General features: G+C 44.4%; 1 protein-coding gene and 1 long non-coding RNA gene across 3 annotated transcripts in view; both read left to right on the top strand.

Moving 5' to 3' along the window:
• Positions 1–15,921, top strand: part of VMP1 (vacuole membrane protein 1) — a 276,634-nt gene that overhangs the window by 38,958 nt on the left and 221,755 nt on the right. The gene's annotated exons all lie outside the window — the stretch shown is intronic.
• On the top strand, positions 2,092–4,197 carry LOC142290216 (uncharacterized). Of its 2 annotated transcripts, XR_012750244.1 has the most exons (4): positions 2,092–2,268; positions 2,897–2,952; positions 3,054–3,118; positions 3,219–4,197. It is a non-coding gene; the product is annotated as an uncharacterized LOC142290216 (long non-coding RNA). The 2 variants fall into 2 exon arrangements; XR_012750243.1 differs by having other exon boundaries at positions 2,094–2,268; positions 3,054–4,197.

The raw sequence follows: 15,921 nt of genomic DNA on the forward strand, positions 1-15,921 counted from the left end.
CCCCAAGTTGACCCAGAATTTCATTAACATCCGATAGAAACGTATGTTACTCTAGTTTCCAGAGATATTGACCAAACACTAAAATCAATTAATGATGGGTATTTCAAAATTAAACATAACCTTACCATTGAAGAGAGTCGTGCCATACAGGATCTTAAGAATAATCCCACAATTGTCATCAAGCCGGCAGACAAGGGAGGGGCCATCGTGATACTTGATAAGAAATATTATGTTAATGAAATTCTGGGTCAACTTGGGGACACTGACACTTATTCACCAATTCAGCGAGATCCCACTTCCCGCATACAGGGACTCATTAAGGGTGTAGTGGATGCTTATCTCATCAATAATACCATTGACCAAGGTCTAGCTGATTTTCTTATCAAACTTCACCCAGTAATACCGGTTTTTTACACATTACCCAAAATTCATAAAAACATGAATCAACCCCCTGGACGCCCAATTGTGGCCTCAACGGAGTCTATTTTATCTCCACTTGCCATTACTGTTGAGAAAATCCTTACTCCCCTTGTACCCAGAATCAAGTCATATCTGAGAGACACGTCTGACTTTCTATCACACTTGCAGTCCATCGGACCATTACCACCTAACTGTATCTTAGTCTCCTTTGATGTTAATAGCCTCTACACCAGTATCCAGCATCAAGACGGTGTACAGGCGGTTGAGTGGTTTCTCACCATACACAGTACTCATTCTTCTTTACAGAATAAATTCTGCCTGGATCTGCTCCAACTGGTCTTGGAGAATAATTTCTTTCTTTTCCAAGATCAATTCTATCTACAGAAACGGGGGTACTGCCATGGGCTCGAATTTAGCACCCCCTTATGCTAATATTTTCATGGAACATTTCGAGGAGACTTATGTTTACCAACATAACCTGTGGTTGCAACACTCTGTGAGTTGGAAAAGGTATATAGATGACATATTCATGATTTGGCGGGGTGACCTTTCCTCTCTATTGCTTTTCTACACTGACATGAATTCCTTTAAGCAAGGCCTTTCCTTCACAATTCATCATGACACCCACAGAATTAATTTTCTGGACACTATGGTCATATTATCAGAGGGTTCCCTCAGCACTGATTTGTTCGTTAAACCAACCGATCGCAACAGTCTGTTACATTACAGTAGTTGCCATCCCCGTCACACGAAACAAGGACTCCCCATCTCTCAGCACAGAAGAGTTGAGCGGATAGTGTCTGATCCAGTACAACGAGGTATCAGAGCCAGGGAGATGAGTGAGAAGTTCCTCCAAAGAGGATACCCCGGTGAGATTGCGGACAAGAAATCTTCCCATAGACCCATTAGGGATAAAATGGCTCCTCGCATCGCATGCGTGAATACATATCATCCTTTTTCTCCCCTAATCAGGGGCATCATTTGTAGGCATTGGCCACTCCTAGGTAAATCCTACCCTGAAGTTAGGGAATTTGATTCATTCCCTTTATTTTGCAATAAGAGACCCCGCAACCTCCGGGATAACTTTGTCAGGGCCGACATCGGTTCCGATAAATCCTCATTGAAACAAACCTTTCTTGGTACCCCCAGGAAAGGAAATTTTCCCTGTCATCACTGTGTTCAGTGTAATAACCTCACCAAAGGGGATACTTTTACTCATCCTCTGTCGGGCCGCATCTTCCCTATACGTGGATTTTTCACTTGTGAATCCTCCTTTGTGGTTTACTTGATCAAATGCCCTTGCGGTCTCGGGTATGTTGGAGAGACAACCCAGCATATCCGGGACCGCATCAGTAAACATAAATCCACTATACGATGCAAACAGGTCCTTTTACCCATCCCATACCACTTCATCACATATGGCCACACCATCGCTCAGCTCAAGTATCAGGTACTTGAACATGTCCCTCCTCCCAGAAGAGGTGGTAACCGTATACGCACCCTTAAGGAGAGGGAGTCATTTTGGATTTTTACCTTGAATACTCTAGAACCGAAGGGGCTTAATAGGGAACATGATATGTGTTTATGATACTATTCTTATAATGTCTCAATCATGGCGGTCTCTCTTTGTGGTTGTTCCTAAGGTGATTGTACAAGGACTGTAAAACAAGGACTGTAAAACACCAGTATAAGGACTTGGTCATGATATAACTTCTATATATATATTTATATATATAAACCTTGTCTCTAACCCCTTTTTCTCTTTTATTTATAGGCACCCTCCACCTGACCCCTCACCTATTGGCACTGGCATCGGGTTCCCTCAGTAGAATCACCATTCTCACCTGTGTAAGAATGTCACCAGGCACTTTGATATAATCATAACCTGTTTCCTCATTTGTTGCTATCCCTGACCTGTGCTCCGTGCCCGGCTCGTGCGTTGTGCAAATAGCCAGGCATGACGCACGGGCGGCGCGCGATCCACAGGCCAGCCTATCTAACACTCCTGACACTGTCTGTAAGCTCCACACACTGACTTATGTACTGGGCCCCCTCACACGTTGTGCAAATAACTTAGCGCGACGTGTGGGCGGCACTCAGTCCGTGGGTCAGTTCACTCCCATCCTACACATACTCAATTACACGCCCCTTGCTCTCCGCCCACCGCCCTGTCCTGCCGCTCGCCGTCTGCGCGTGCGCGGTGCTGATGCCGGCACTGCGCATGCGCGGTGCTGATGCCGGCACTGCGCATGCGCCGCGTGCGTTCCACGGACGCACACTGCGTTCCACTACCAGGAAGTGGGGTAGTGGACGCTCGCCCCCCTTTTCATATAAATAAGCCCCAGCGACGCAGCCAGTCGCACTTAACCAGGGGCCTATACCCTATACCACCACCACAAGGTATGTGTCAGCCTCCTTTACACCACCTCAACCAAGTCGGGCCATCACTGAATATGCCCTTCATTTCTCTCACCAGAATCCTGCACCCCACTGCCTGATAGTTTGCCTGCTTTGCCCTGTTTATCTCACCAGGTATGTTCTCTGTTGGTATTATACCAATGGGTTCTCCCTTTTATTGCACTTGATTCCTGATTGAGTGGTTTCTAAAAGGTTTTCTCATTTTGGTCTCACAGGGACATAGGTATCCCCCTGCTTATGACAACAGCTCTTTATGGCTCACGCCTTGGTTACTTTAAAGGTAGTATGTACTTTTAGCTCAATACATCCCTGAATGAATGTACCTTATACTGGTGTTACTTACCTGTGTATGATTCTCTTTTTACATATGCCACCTTCAGTTTTTGCTTGTCTTGGAGGTAACTGAGAACCAGTCAGTGAGGGAATCTTAATGTGCTGCCATCAGTCATTACTCTGTGTTCCAGGTATTATGTCTAGTTTCAATACTTGCTTGTACATTGTCTCCCCTGACATGCTATTTTGATGTACATGCATGAGGTGTTTACATCTATGTTGGTCTCTTTTTAGACACATCTCCATACTGTCTTCAGCTCTAATTTTCGGTTGCCTTTCACCAACGCTTTGGGGTATAGACACGTATAAATGTATTTCGCATAGAGGTTACATGTCCTTGTATGTATCTCCTTTTTGTACATGTTATTTCCAGCATATACATACCTTGGAGGTAACTGAGAACCATTCAGTGAGAGAATTTCATTTTCCACTACCATCATTTGGTACTATTCCAGGTAATATACCTACCACACATATGCTACAGGTTCCTGCATGCCACCTCCTTGATTAGAATGCTCACTATTCTATACATCTGAGTAATGCTTATCCATGTTTAATCCCCATGTAGAAACAACTATAATCACAGATTGCCTCCAGTTTTGTTTTGTTCGTTACCACAGGCCAACACAAAAGGTATATACGGCCTTGTCTACCTACTCATTGTATGTCAAATATGGAAAAGAGTGCGTTTTGATATGTTCTAGTCATGTGGAGTGTCACATATCATTTATTCTCCTTATAGACATAGGATCGGAACCTTCTGATCACTCATACCTAATGGTGATGACCAGTCTCTATTGAATTCATATCCTCCCATTACGATATAGGTGGGTTTATGCTTGCTGTACTCTTATCACTTACTTCATGCGCTTTTTAGTCCAACAGGTTATACATATGTTGCAATGATTGTATCACACACTACCAGGAATCATGTGTTATACAAAATGTTTTGTTGGTTCATGGCATCAGTCAATGTATGATGCTTATTGTGAAAGAATTTTCTTCATTTTTTACATACCTTCGTTTGTATCTTTTTGTATTTTTTTTTGTAATATCATGTAATGATGTACTTCTTATGATTTTCTTTGGTAGATAATTCTATCCTTGATAAAGACCAAAACGGTCGAAACGTCGGATGAATTGATCTTGTTTTTGCACTAATAAAACTGATTCCACAATCAAGCAAAATTTCTTCATGCTCGTTTTTTAGTGTGCCAGAATTATTATCCATTTGATATTTGAAATGTGGAGATATTACTTCCTGGGAGTTAGTTCTTTTTTAATCCAGCCCTTTTAAGACTGTCTAAGCAAAGCAATATTTCCCCTAATCCTTCCTAATTAAGTATATGTATTAAATACGTCAAGGGACTTGCGAACATTAGACCAGAAGGCATCCAAATGCTTGGTATTGTATAAATCCTTCTTTATCTGAGCAAAATAATAAAAACCTCAATATACATGATAGATAAAATGTTAAAAATTGATAACTCGTTTCAGGATGAATTCCTAAATCATTTTTTTTTTATTAAAAATTCTTGAATAATTTGACCTGATGTCGTTGCTTGTACATACTTTAGCGGGGCTTGTAAATGCCCTCACTTTTTCCTATGGTTTTTGCAAGGTTCAGGACTTTGCAGTGCCCAGGTAACGTTTTGATAGAGGACAAAATACAGCAGGATGACCCTCCACGGCATATGACGTATATCTACATAATGTGTCATGTCCCTTGTTTTTATGGGGCTTGTTTAATCAGCCATCATGTTCCTCGGAGTTCTGCCCTTGGCTGTTAATGAGCTTAATCCCGCTGTCAGTCTCTGACAGCGAGATGTAACACTCACTGGTAGGGAGCACATCATTCCCCGCCCCCATCGGTGCACCCTTGATGTCATCGCAGGGTACCGATAGGAGAGCGTTGACAGCTGTTCTGTCAATGTGATGTCATCGGAAGCAGGGGAATCGCTGGCAAATGCGGTCCATGACTACTCTCAGCTGGCAGAGCGTTAGCAACTACTTGCCCCATGAAAAGCACAGTCTTGGATAACCCCTGTTAAGTCTTTTGAGAGGGACAGGATTAATCCTGTTCTCCAGCTGAGAGAGGGCACTAAAAGCTCTTGTTCTGGCAATAGTAGGGATCCCACCATCTGCCTTCATTTTATGGCATGTCTGACTGATGAGTGAATCAGAGGTGGTTTGTTGACCTACCCCTATAATGACCAATACATTTGTTAGTAAGTGAATAATGTACATAGATACAGGTCTCTGCTTTTTTTCCCTCTAAATTTTGGATTGCTCTTGAAAATCTATTTCTAGTTACTGTTTAGAGCTATTCTTCCACACCATGTACAATGCATGTGTTTGCAGACGTGAGTTTCTGCTCCCAGTGGACCTCCTCTTTATCTCCACTCCCTTTTCCCTAGTAAGCCAATAAGCTAGTTCATGAGTATATTTTGTGAGCTTTGGGCAAAGCCAGGAAGCCAAAGGAAAACGCCCAGCCAGGGATGGAGCCTCTAAATTCCTTGTTGATGTTACACTGGTTGGACTTGAGCCTATAGATACATTGTTGCAAGACGGCAGAGTTTGTTGCCGAAACAACTTTTGCCATAATTGTATAAATGCTTTAAAATAATATAAGTAAAATATATCTTTGTACCGTGTTAGCCAGTAGAGATAAAAAAACTGAGGACTCTCTGTTCTTTTAAACAATTTTTTTTTAAAATAATATAACAATTATGAGTGATCTGTAGTTTGGTCTACATGTAAAATAATTATAATAGTAAATTGAGATTAGCGTAAAAGGGATCTTTGTGGTGATGAAAATGGTTTCTGATCTGCAGGCAGGGTGGTATAGAGCAGGAAGAGCTGATCATAGTGGTATACGAGGGGCTGCTCATAAGTCTTTGGCTTTACCCAGAATGAAACGAGATGGGATGAAGAAACTTTACATTTATTCCACATTTTCTTCACTGATGTCAATACACTTCTTACATTGGTATTCCAAGTTCTGTAAGCCTAGCAAAAAGATGGATTTCGGTTGTGCCTGAAGCTAGGTATCCATAGCAGCCATGGCATCAGAAATGGTGTGAAATTTGGTACCCTTGAGGTGTTTCTTCAGGTTGGGAAACAGATGATAGTTGGAGGGAGCTAGATCTGGTGAATAAGGTGGGTGGTCAACCAGCTGGAAGCCCAGCTCTGCCAGTTTTGCTGTGGTTGCTTGTGCAGTGTGCTCGGAGGCGTTGTCTTGCAGGAACAAGGTTCCTTTGGACAGCTTGCCGCGCCTTTTGGCCTTCAGAGCTGCCTTCAATTAGTCCAAGAGATCAATGTAATACCTTGCAATGATGGTGGAACCCTTTTGAAGGTAGTCCACTAGCAGCACGCCCTCTTTATCCCAGAGCACAGACACCATCACCTTAGTGGCTGATTTTTGCACCATGAATGTCTTTGGATGAGGAGAACCACTGTGCCTCCACTCTTGACTGCTCCTTGTTTTCAGGGTCATACAAATAAATCCAAGTCTTATCCATAGTGACCAGTCGATCCAGGAAGTTCTTATCAGTCTGGAAACGCTAACAAACTGGGAGGTTTTCACTCGCATGCTTCTCTGATCAATTGTCAAACATTTGGGGACCCACTTTGCAGATGGTTTCCTCATGTCCAAATGTTCATGGATAATGACACAAACACATTCATGGGAAATCTCCATGATGTCTGCTATTGCTTTAGCTGAAATTTGTGGATTCTCCAGTATGAGGTTGTGGACAGCATTGATGATCTCCGGAACAGCAACCACTTTTAGTCGTTCAGGACGTTCCTCATCATTGGTGCTGAAGTGTCCTGTTTTAAATTTGGCAATCCTTTTCTTAACTGTGGAATGTGAAGGTCATTGATCCCCCCCAATGTCTGCAGTACATCACCATGAATATCCTTCGTGGATTTTCCTTGCAGAAACAAGAATTTTATCCCTCCTCTGCTCTCAGTTGCTGTGAATATCGCATTACACGCCGCCATTTTGTTTTTCCGCGTGCGTAGAACACGGTTGCCATAAGCAACAAACACAAAATTTTGAAAACATGTATTAGACACACAAGGATTTCATGTGATGTAACGTTCGTTGCCATAGAAACAAAAAAGATCACAAAGCCAAAGATTTATCAGCAGCCCCTCGTACATTTTGTGAGTACATTTTTATTAAGTGTCCAGTGGGTGGTCTTAAGGCTGCTTTACACCAGACAATCTATCGTGTGATAGATCGTCGGGGTCACCGTTTTTGTGATGCACATCCGGCATCGCTGGCGATGCCGGCCTGTGTGACACCTCCTAGCGACGCAGTATCGCTCACAAATCGTGAGTCGTGTACTGCTCGCTAGGTTCCATAATATCGTTTAATTTAGTTGTTCATCGTTTCCGGGGTAGCACACGCCGCTCCGTGTGACACCCTGGGTACGATGAACAGCAGCTCACCTGCGTCACGCGGCCGCCGCCGGCTATGTGAAGGAAGGAGGTGGGCGGGATGTTTACGTCCCGCTCATCTCCGCCCCTCCGCTTCCATTGGCCGGTGGCCGTGTGACGCCGAACGTCCCTCCCACTCCAGGAAGTGGACGTTCGCCGCCCACAGCGAGGTTGCACAAAAGGTAAGTATGTGTGACGGGGGTTACCGACTTTGTGCGCCACGGGCAGCGATTTGCCCGTGACGCAAAAAGGACGGGGGCGGGTACGATCGATTGTGAACTTGCACAATCGGTCGTACCGTGTAAAGCAGCCTTTACTCAGTGATTGTCAGACAGAGCATGCAGAAATAGCTGTCAATCACTAGTAGGACCGCCCATGTGACTCCTACACATACAATCACCAGGGAACTCAATGAATAAAATAAGATTATGCTGAATATTTTCCCATATTATTTTCTGGTTCTTTGCCTTCTTTATACCCTTTCATCCACCGTTTGGACTGAATGTGACAGGTTCCCTTTAATATTCTAGACTATACGTTTCTAGCACATTTGTCATTTATTTTTCTACACATACACTTGCTGATTTGCTTGGGTTGTGTGTAATGTGAGCCTTTCTCTCTGTGTGCTCTTGCTGCAGATTACAAATATTGATTGTTTTCTGCTCACATAGCTTTCATTAGTAAATCCGGGTTTAGTTTAAATAAAGAAAGCTTGTTCTGGCAATGGTAAATAGTCATTTACACATGGGTATGGGTCACGCCAAGTTACCTGCAGTTTATCAAAAGAAACCCCCATCTAGATACAGAGCCTTGCGAAAGTATTCGGCCCCCTTGAATTTTTCAACCTTTTCTCACATTTCAGGCTTCAAACATAAAGATAAAAATTTTAATTTTATGGTGAAGAATCAACAACAAGTGGACACAATTGTGAAGTTGAACGAAATTTATTGCTTATTTTAAACTTCTATAAAAAATCATGAACTGAAAATTGGGGCGTGCAATATTATTTGTCCCCTTTCAGTTAATACTTTGTAGCTCCACCTTTTGCTGCGATTACAGCTGCAAGTCGTTTGGGGTATGTGTCTATCAGTTTTGCACATCGAGAGACTGAAATTCTTGCCCATTCATCCTTTGCAAACAGCTCGAGCTGAGTGAGGTTGGATGGAGAGCGTTTGTGAACAGCAGTTTTCAGCTTTTTCCACAGATTCTCGATTGGATTCAGGTCTGGACTTTGACTTGGCCATTCTAACACCTGGATATGTTTATTTGTGAACCATTCCATTGTAGATTTTGCTTTATGTTTTGGATCATTGTCTTGTTGAAAGACAAATCTCCGTCCCATTCTCAGGTCTTTTGCAGACTCCAACAGGTTTTCTTCAAGAATGGTCCTGTATTTGGCTCCATCCATCTTCCCATCAATTTTAACCATCTTCCCTGTCCCCGCTGAAGAAAAGCAGGCCCAAACCATGATGCAGCCTCCACCATGCTTGACAGTGGGAATGGTGTGTTCAGAGGCATGAGCTGTGTTGCTTTTACGCCAAACATATCGCTTGGCATTGTGCCCAAAAAGTTTGATTTTGGTTTCATCTGACCAGAGCACCTTCTTCCACATGTTTGGTGTGTTTCCCAGGTGGCTTGTGGCAAACTTTAAATGACATTTTTTATGGATATCTTTGAGAAATGGATTTCTTTTTGCCACTCTTCCATAAAGGCCAGATTTGTGAAGTGTACGACTGATTGTTGTCGTCCTAAGGACAGAGTCTCCCACCTCAGCTGTAGATCTCTGCAGTTCATCCAGAGTGATCATGGGCCTCTTGGCTGCATCTCTGATCAGTCGTCTCCTTGTTTGAGATGAAAGTTTGGATGGACGGCCGGGTCTTGGTAGATTTGCAGTGGTATGGTACTCCTTCCATTTCAATATGATCGCTTGCTCAGTGCTTCTTGGGATGTTTAAAGTTTTGGAAATCTTTTTGTAACCAAATCCGTCTTTAAACCTCTCCACAACAGTATCACGGACCTGCCTGTTGTGTTCCTTGGTCTTCATGATGCTCTCTGCGCTTTAAACAGAACACTGAGACTATCACAGAGCAGGTGCATTTATATGTAGACTAGATTACACACAGGGGGATTATATTTATCATGATCAGTCATTTAGGACAACATTGGATCATTCAGAGATCCTCAATGACCTTCTGGATTGCGTTTACTGCACTGAAAGTAAAGGGCATGAATAATATTGCACGCCCCAATTTTCAGTTTATTATTTTTACAAAAGTTTAAAATAAGCAATAAATTTCGTTCAACTTCACAATTGTGTCCCACTTGTTGTTGATTCTTCACCATAACATTAAAATGTTTTTATATTTGTTTGAAGCCTGAAATGTGGGAAAAGTTTGAAAAATAAAAGGGGGCTGAATACTTTTGCAAGTTACTGTACACAGCATAGCATGCTGCACTACTTGTTCCTCAATAAAAGGCCTAATCCCAACAGATCCCATTTTATATTCCGTAAGGTGAGTCAGGTGCCATTTGCGTTCATTATGTAATATATCCATCCCCTGCCCGAATTTTGCATTCCTATTCCTGTTATCACATTCATAATGTAGATATGAACTGTCATTTTTTTACTGATGGAAAGTACTGACCACAATTCTGCCATGTGAAAGTGGTCGTGCGCTTGTCCATTTATCATGTCTCCATCACATCATCTTGAAGATCTATGGCTATGTGCGCACAGTGCGTTTTTCGTGCCGTTTTTGCGCGTTTTTCGGGTGCATTTTTGGGCTCAAAACTGCATAACCTTGATTCCCCAGCAAAGTCTGAGTTTTCATTTTTGCTGTCCCCACACAACTTTTTTTTTTAAGCTGCGTTTTTGCGCTTCAAAAAAAAAAAATTGACATGTCAATTCTTTCCTGCGTTTTTCTGCGTTTTCCCCCCATGCAATGCATTGGAAAAACGCAGCAAAACGCATAGATCAAAAACGCAGCAAAACGCACCAAAACACGGTAAAAACACATGCGGTTTTACCAGTGCATCTTTACGCGTTTTTGCCGCGGGTGCGTTTTTGTGCGTTTTTAGCGGCCACAAACGCAGCGTCAAAAAAACGCAGCGTGCACACATAGCCACATAATTTATTGAATGCCTGTTATATCTCTACCCTTGGCAGGTGCCATTCATGCAAGATAATTCTTTTTTTTTTTCTATCTCCATATGTAAGTGATTTTAATGTTTATGGCTGATGGTTTTATGTAGTTTGCATTTCAGATGCAGCTGCAGTGTGCTGAACAGCAAAACCACTTTTTTTTTTTTTGCTGCAAATTGCCATAATGTTGCATTGTGATTTGTCATCCAGTTTTTAAAGGTGCCATATGTTAAAAGGAACCTGTCATCAAGTATGTCTACCCCAAACTAATGGTATCTGTGTATTGGCACTATAATGCTTACTACATTCATGGCTTTACTTTAGAAATCCGTGTTTGTTTCAGAGAAATGTGCTGTTATGTAAATGGGCTTGAATTGCAGTGCTGGTGGGGGCACTGCACATACAGATCTGCTGCTTGTCTTCTCTATTCTCAACCGCTGCCTGTGATTGACAGGTCACTCTTCTTTCAGTGACCTGCATCCTCCACCCACAATTTAATAAGCACTGTCATTCACGATGACTGTGCATGTGCAGAAAGCTCCTAAGGCTAGGTTCACACTTCCGTTGTTTTAAATCCGTCAGGTTCGTCAGCAACGGATCAGGGTACTTTCACACTTGCGTTTATTTCCTTCCGTTACAATCCGCCCTTTTGGAAAACAGCGGAATCCGTTAACGGATTCCGCTGTTTCCCATAGACTTGTATGGGTGACGGATTGTACCAAAAGGACCTGCGTTGCATCCGCTGGGCGACGCTGCGTTGCTTCCGCCCAGCGGGAGGAACGCAGCTTGTAATGTTGTTTTGAGCAGCGGAATCCTCTGGATTCCACTGCGCATGCTCTTTTTTTTTTTTTTTTTTTTTTTTTTAAAAATCAAACTTTATTTTGGCTCGCGGTGGCCGAACGTTCAGCTGAGCGCCCGGCCGTCGACAAGCGACAGCGCTCAGCTGAACGACCGGCCGCCAGCATGCCCGGGCGCCGGCAAGTTACAGCACTCAGCTGAGCGCCCGCCCGCTGGCATGCCCGGGCGCCGGCAAGTGACAGCGCTCAGCTGATCACCCGGCGGTCGGCTGCAGGGATCGATCAGCTGATCACCCGGCGGCCGGCAAGTGACAGCGCTCAGCTGATCACCCGGCGGTCGGCTGCAGGGATCGATCAGCTGATCACCCGGCAAGTGACAGCGCTCAGCTGATCACCGGCGGTCGGCTGCAGGGATCGATCAGCTGATCACCCGGCAAGTGACAGCGCTCAGCTGATCACCGGCGGTCGGCTGCAGGGAGCGATCAGCTGATCACCCGGCTGCCGGCTACTGGGAGCGATCAGCTGATCACCCGGCTGCAGGGAGCGATCAGCTGATCGTTCACAATAGTCTGCCGCTGGTAAAACTGTAAAAAAAATTAAAAAAAAAAAAAAAATCAAAACGAATTGCGTTGTATTGCAGCATCCGTTGTGCCACTATATGCAACACATCCGTTGCATCCGTTACACAACGCAATGCAACGGATACCGTTCAACGCAAGTGTGAAACTAGCCTCAGTCATTTTTTAGTTGTCAACTGATGCAATGGATGTGTTTTTCACAGGATTCCTTTCACAGGAATCCTGTGAAAAAACTGATCCGTTGCGTCCGTTACATCCGCTGTGCGTCTATTTTTTGACGGATCAGTCATGATCCATTTGTGTTTGGGACAGCCCAGTGGGTGTGCCAAACATGCTGGGCATGCTCAGTAGAGCATGATGGAATCCAGCGCTGGATTCCGTTGTAAGACGTATTATGACGGAATCCAGCACCATAGACATACATTACAGGCGTGACGGACTGCGGCGGATTCCTGCGCGGTGCGTCAATTTTGATGGCCAGAATAACGTTACATTCCCGCCCGGTGGTCAGTCAAAAAACGACTGACCGCGACGCAGCGGATGCAACGCAAGGTCATCAGTTGCAATCAGCCACTAATGGGAATCCGCTAAACGGATAGCGTTGTTTACCATAGCCGCGGATTGTGACTGATACATTTTAACGGAAGTGTGAACCTAGCCTTAGGAGGAAAACTCCATATATGATGTGATCTGCATAGTTTGCAGATCTCACCAGACACACCCCCTTCTTCACTACCACGACCAATGCAGGAATGACAAATCCTCTTCCCTCCTGCGCCAGTCGTCCTAGTGAAGAATACAGTCACTGTTTTATCAGCAAGAGATTATCACTAGAGGACTAGCAAATCCACCAACCCCACCCCCATCACTGATAACAGCTTCTCTGGCTCTAACAGCCAGAGCTGTCAATCAAAGAACATGGGGGTTTAGGATAGATGGAAAACTAGCAGGTGGAAAAGTGCCCTTTAATGTTTGGCTACACCATGGGTGACATTAAAACAACATAACAACAAAAACAAAAAAACAAAAAAGTGAGCCGGAGTATAAGATGGTATACATGGAGCTTCTGAGCTCATGTTCACACTGGCCATTAGACAAAGAGAAACCAAGGGAAAAATTGTGAAAACATACCCTGCTGTAACTAAATAAAAGCATAGTGCATATAAACATAGGGTACTTAGTAAACACTGTTTTTGGTCAAAAAAAGCATAAAGCTATCCCACCAACGCCAAGGTGTACCCAGTTGGGATACTACCTACACTCTCTAATATTAAAACCTTACCATGGGTCTAAAATAGGCCTCAATGTGGCTAAGGAATGACATTGACATTGCCTGCGGGAGTGACGCTGGTCTCTGTACACTGGGTATTCTGACAATTTTCTCCTGCCAACTCATTACTGGTCATCTGATCTAGCATTGGAAAGTGTGCTGTTATTGTGCACATCACACAGTGCACTGGGGTGAGCTCAGCTCCTGAAACGTCACTGATGATGCTTTGTTTCAGGGAAGGGTTAGGGTATGTGCGCACTAGGCGTTTTTTTCACGCTGCGTTTTTATGTGCGTTTTTGTCTCAAAAAACGCACCCGCGGCTAAAAAACGCGACAAAAACGCATGCGTTTTTGCCGCGATTTGGTGCGTTTTTTGCTGCGTTTTTGCTCACTGCGTTTTTAATCAGTGCACAATGCCATTAAAGATTGTTGATGAAAAAAAAAAAAAAAAAAGGTCTGATGTCATTTCCTTCTTCAAAATGTTCATTGTATGCAGGAGAGCAGACAGACAGCTGCAGAACTAGTGTATGCAGGAGAGCAGACAGCAGCTGGAGAACTACAAGGCTCAGCATCCTCCATTCACTAGTGTATGCAGGAGAGCAGACAGCAGCTGCAGAACTACAAGGCTCAGCATCCTCCATTCACTAGTGTATGCAGGAGAGCAGACAGCAGCTGGAGAACTACAAGGCTCAGCATCCTCCATTCACTAGTGTATGCAGGAGAGCAGACAGCAGCTGCAGAACTACAAGGCTCAGCATCCTCCATTCACTAGTGTATGCAGGAGAGCAGACAGCAGCTGCAGAACTACAAGGCTCAGCATCCTCCATCCAGGACTGTATGCAGTTTTTTGCCCAAAAAGAAAAAAAAAATGACATGTGCTTCGCCATATTTTTGTATGCTAGCCGGGTACAGCAGGCAGGTACGGGCTGCCCCCAACCCCCAGCTGCCTATTTGTACCCGGCTGGGAACCAAAAATATAGAGAAGCCCTTTTTTTTTAATTATTTCATGAATTTCATGAAATAATTAAAAAAAAAAAAAATGACGTGGGCTTCGCCTAATTTTTGAGTCCAGCCGGGTACAACTAGGCAGCTGGGGATTGGAATCCACAGTGCAGGGTGCCCAAGCTTTCTGGGCACCCCCACTGCGAATTGCAGTCCCGCAGCCACCCCAGAAAATGGCGCTTTCATAGAAGCGCCATCTTCTGGCGCTGTATCCAACTCTTCTAGCTGCCCTGATGCCGGGTGGCTAGCTAGGTAATAATGGAGTTAGGGCTAGCTGTATATTATCAGCTAGCCCTAAGTCCGAAATTCATGGTGTCACGCCAATATTAGACATGGCCACCATGAATTTCTAGTAATGATAAAAAAAAAAAAACACAACACACAGAAAAATATTTTTATTAGAAATAAAAACACAACACAATTAGTGACTCCATCTTTATTGAAATAAACCCCCCTCCGCAGTAATCCTGGGTCAGGGTCCCGCGCCGTCCAATCCGGATCCAATATCATCTGATCGGTTTGCTGGAAGGCAAAGCGATCAGATGATGTGTCAGGATCAAGTGCCTGAATCACATGACACATCAGCTGATTGTATAAAAGCCGATTATACAATCAGCTGATGCATCAGTAGAAAAAAAAAAATACTCACTTATGTGCTGTGGTGATTACCGGCAGCTCCTGGAGCGATCGATTGGACAGGAGTCTGATCCCGTCCGATCGCTGCAGCAGCTGCCGGTAATCAGCTGATGAAGTCCCCTGACGGCAGGATCAGCTGATAGCCGGCCGGGCGCGAAAAAGCCGGCGAGACTACGATCAGCTGATGCGTCAGGTGACTGCATCAGGTGATCCACCGCCAGGTCCTGCAAGCAAGGTCCTGCCCCGGGGAGACTGCACACAGCCAGAGCGGCGGTACCGAGACAGGGGCTGGGAGCGGACATGGCACCCGGACCCTGCAGACAGGTGAGTATATATGACATTTTTTTTTTTTCTACTGTTCACTGTTTTCGCCGCTGCCTCCACCTCCCGCCCAGACATGGCGCCGCACGGAGCTGACATGCACAGGACGGGAGGTGGACGCAGCGGTGACGGTACCGGGAGGATTCATGCTTCTGTGTTTACCAACAGAAGGAATCCTCTTCCTGTACACGTCACTGTACTGCCCACCCATTGCGTTTATAGCTGCGTTTTTAGTCATAGAAACGCGGCTATATGCGTTTTTCATTGCGTTGTTGAACATCTCATTGAACTCAATGGGTGAAAAACGCAGAAATAATTGACATGCTGCATTTTTGTGGTCACCACAAAAACGCAGCTACAAAAAAACGCTGTGTGCGGACAGCACTTCTGAAAACCCATAGACATTGCTGGGGAAGCAATGTCACTGCGTTTTCAGCACAAAAACGCTGTAAAAAACGCCGCTAAAAACGCCTAGTGCGCACAAGGCCTTAGAGGCTGCAGCAATGACGGCAGCCACTGCCCCCTGGTGAGTCTTCGTTTGAGTATGCCTGCATGAACT

Source organism: Anomaloglossus baeobatrachus, chromosome 2 (genome assembly GCF_048569485.1).
Source record: "Anomaloglossus baeobatrachus isolate aAnoBae1 chromosome 2, aAnoBae1.hap1, whole genome shotgun sequence".
NCBI lineage: Eukaryota > Metazoa > Chordata > Amphibia > Anura > Aromobatidae > Anomaloglossus > Anomaloglossus baeobatrachus.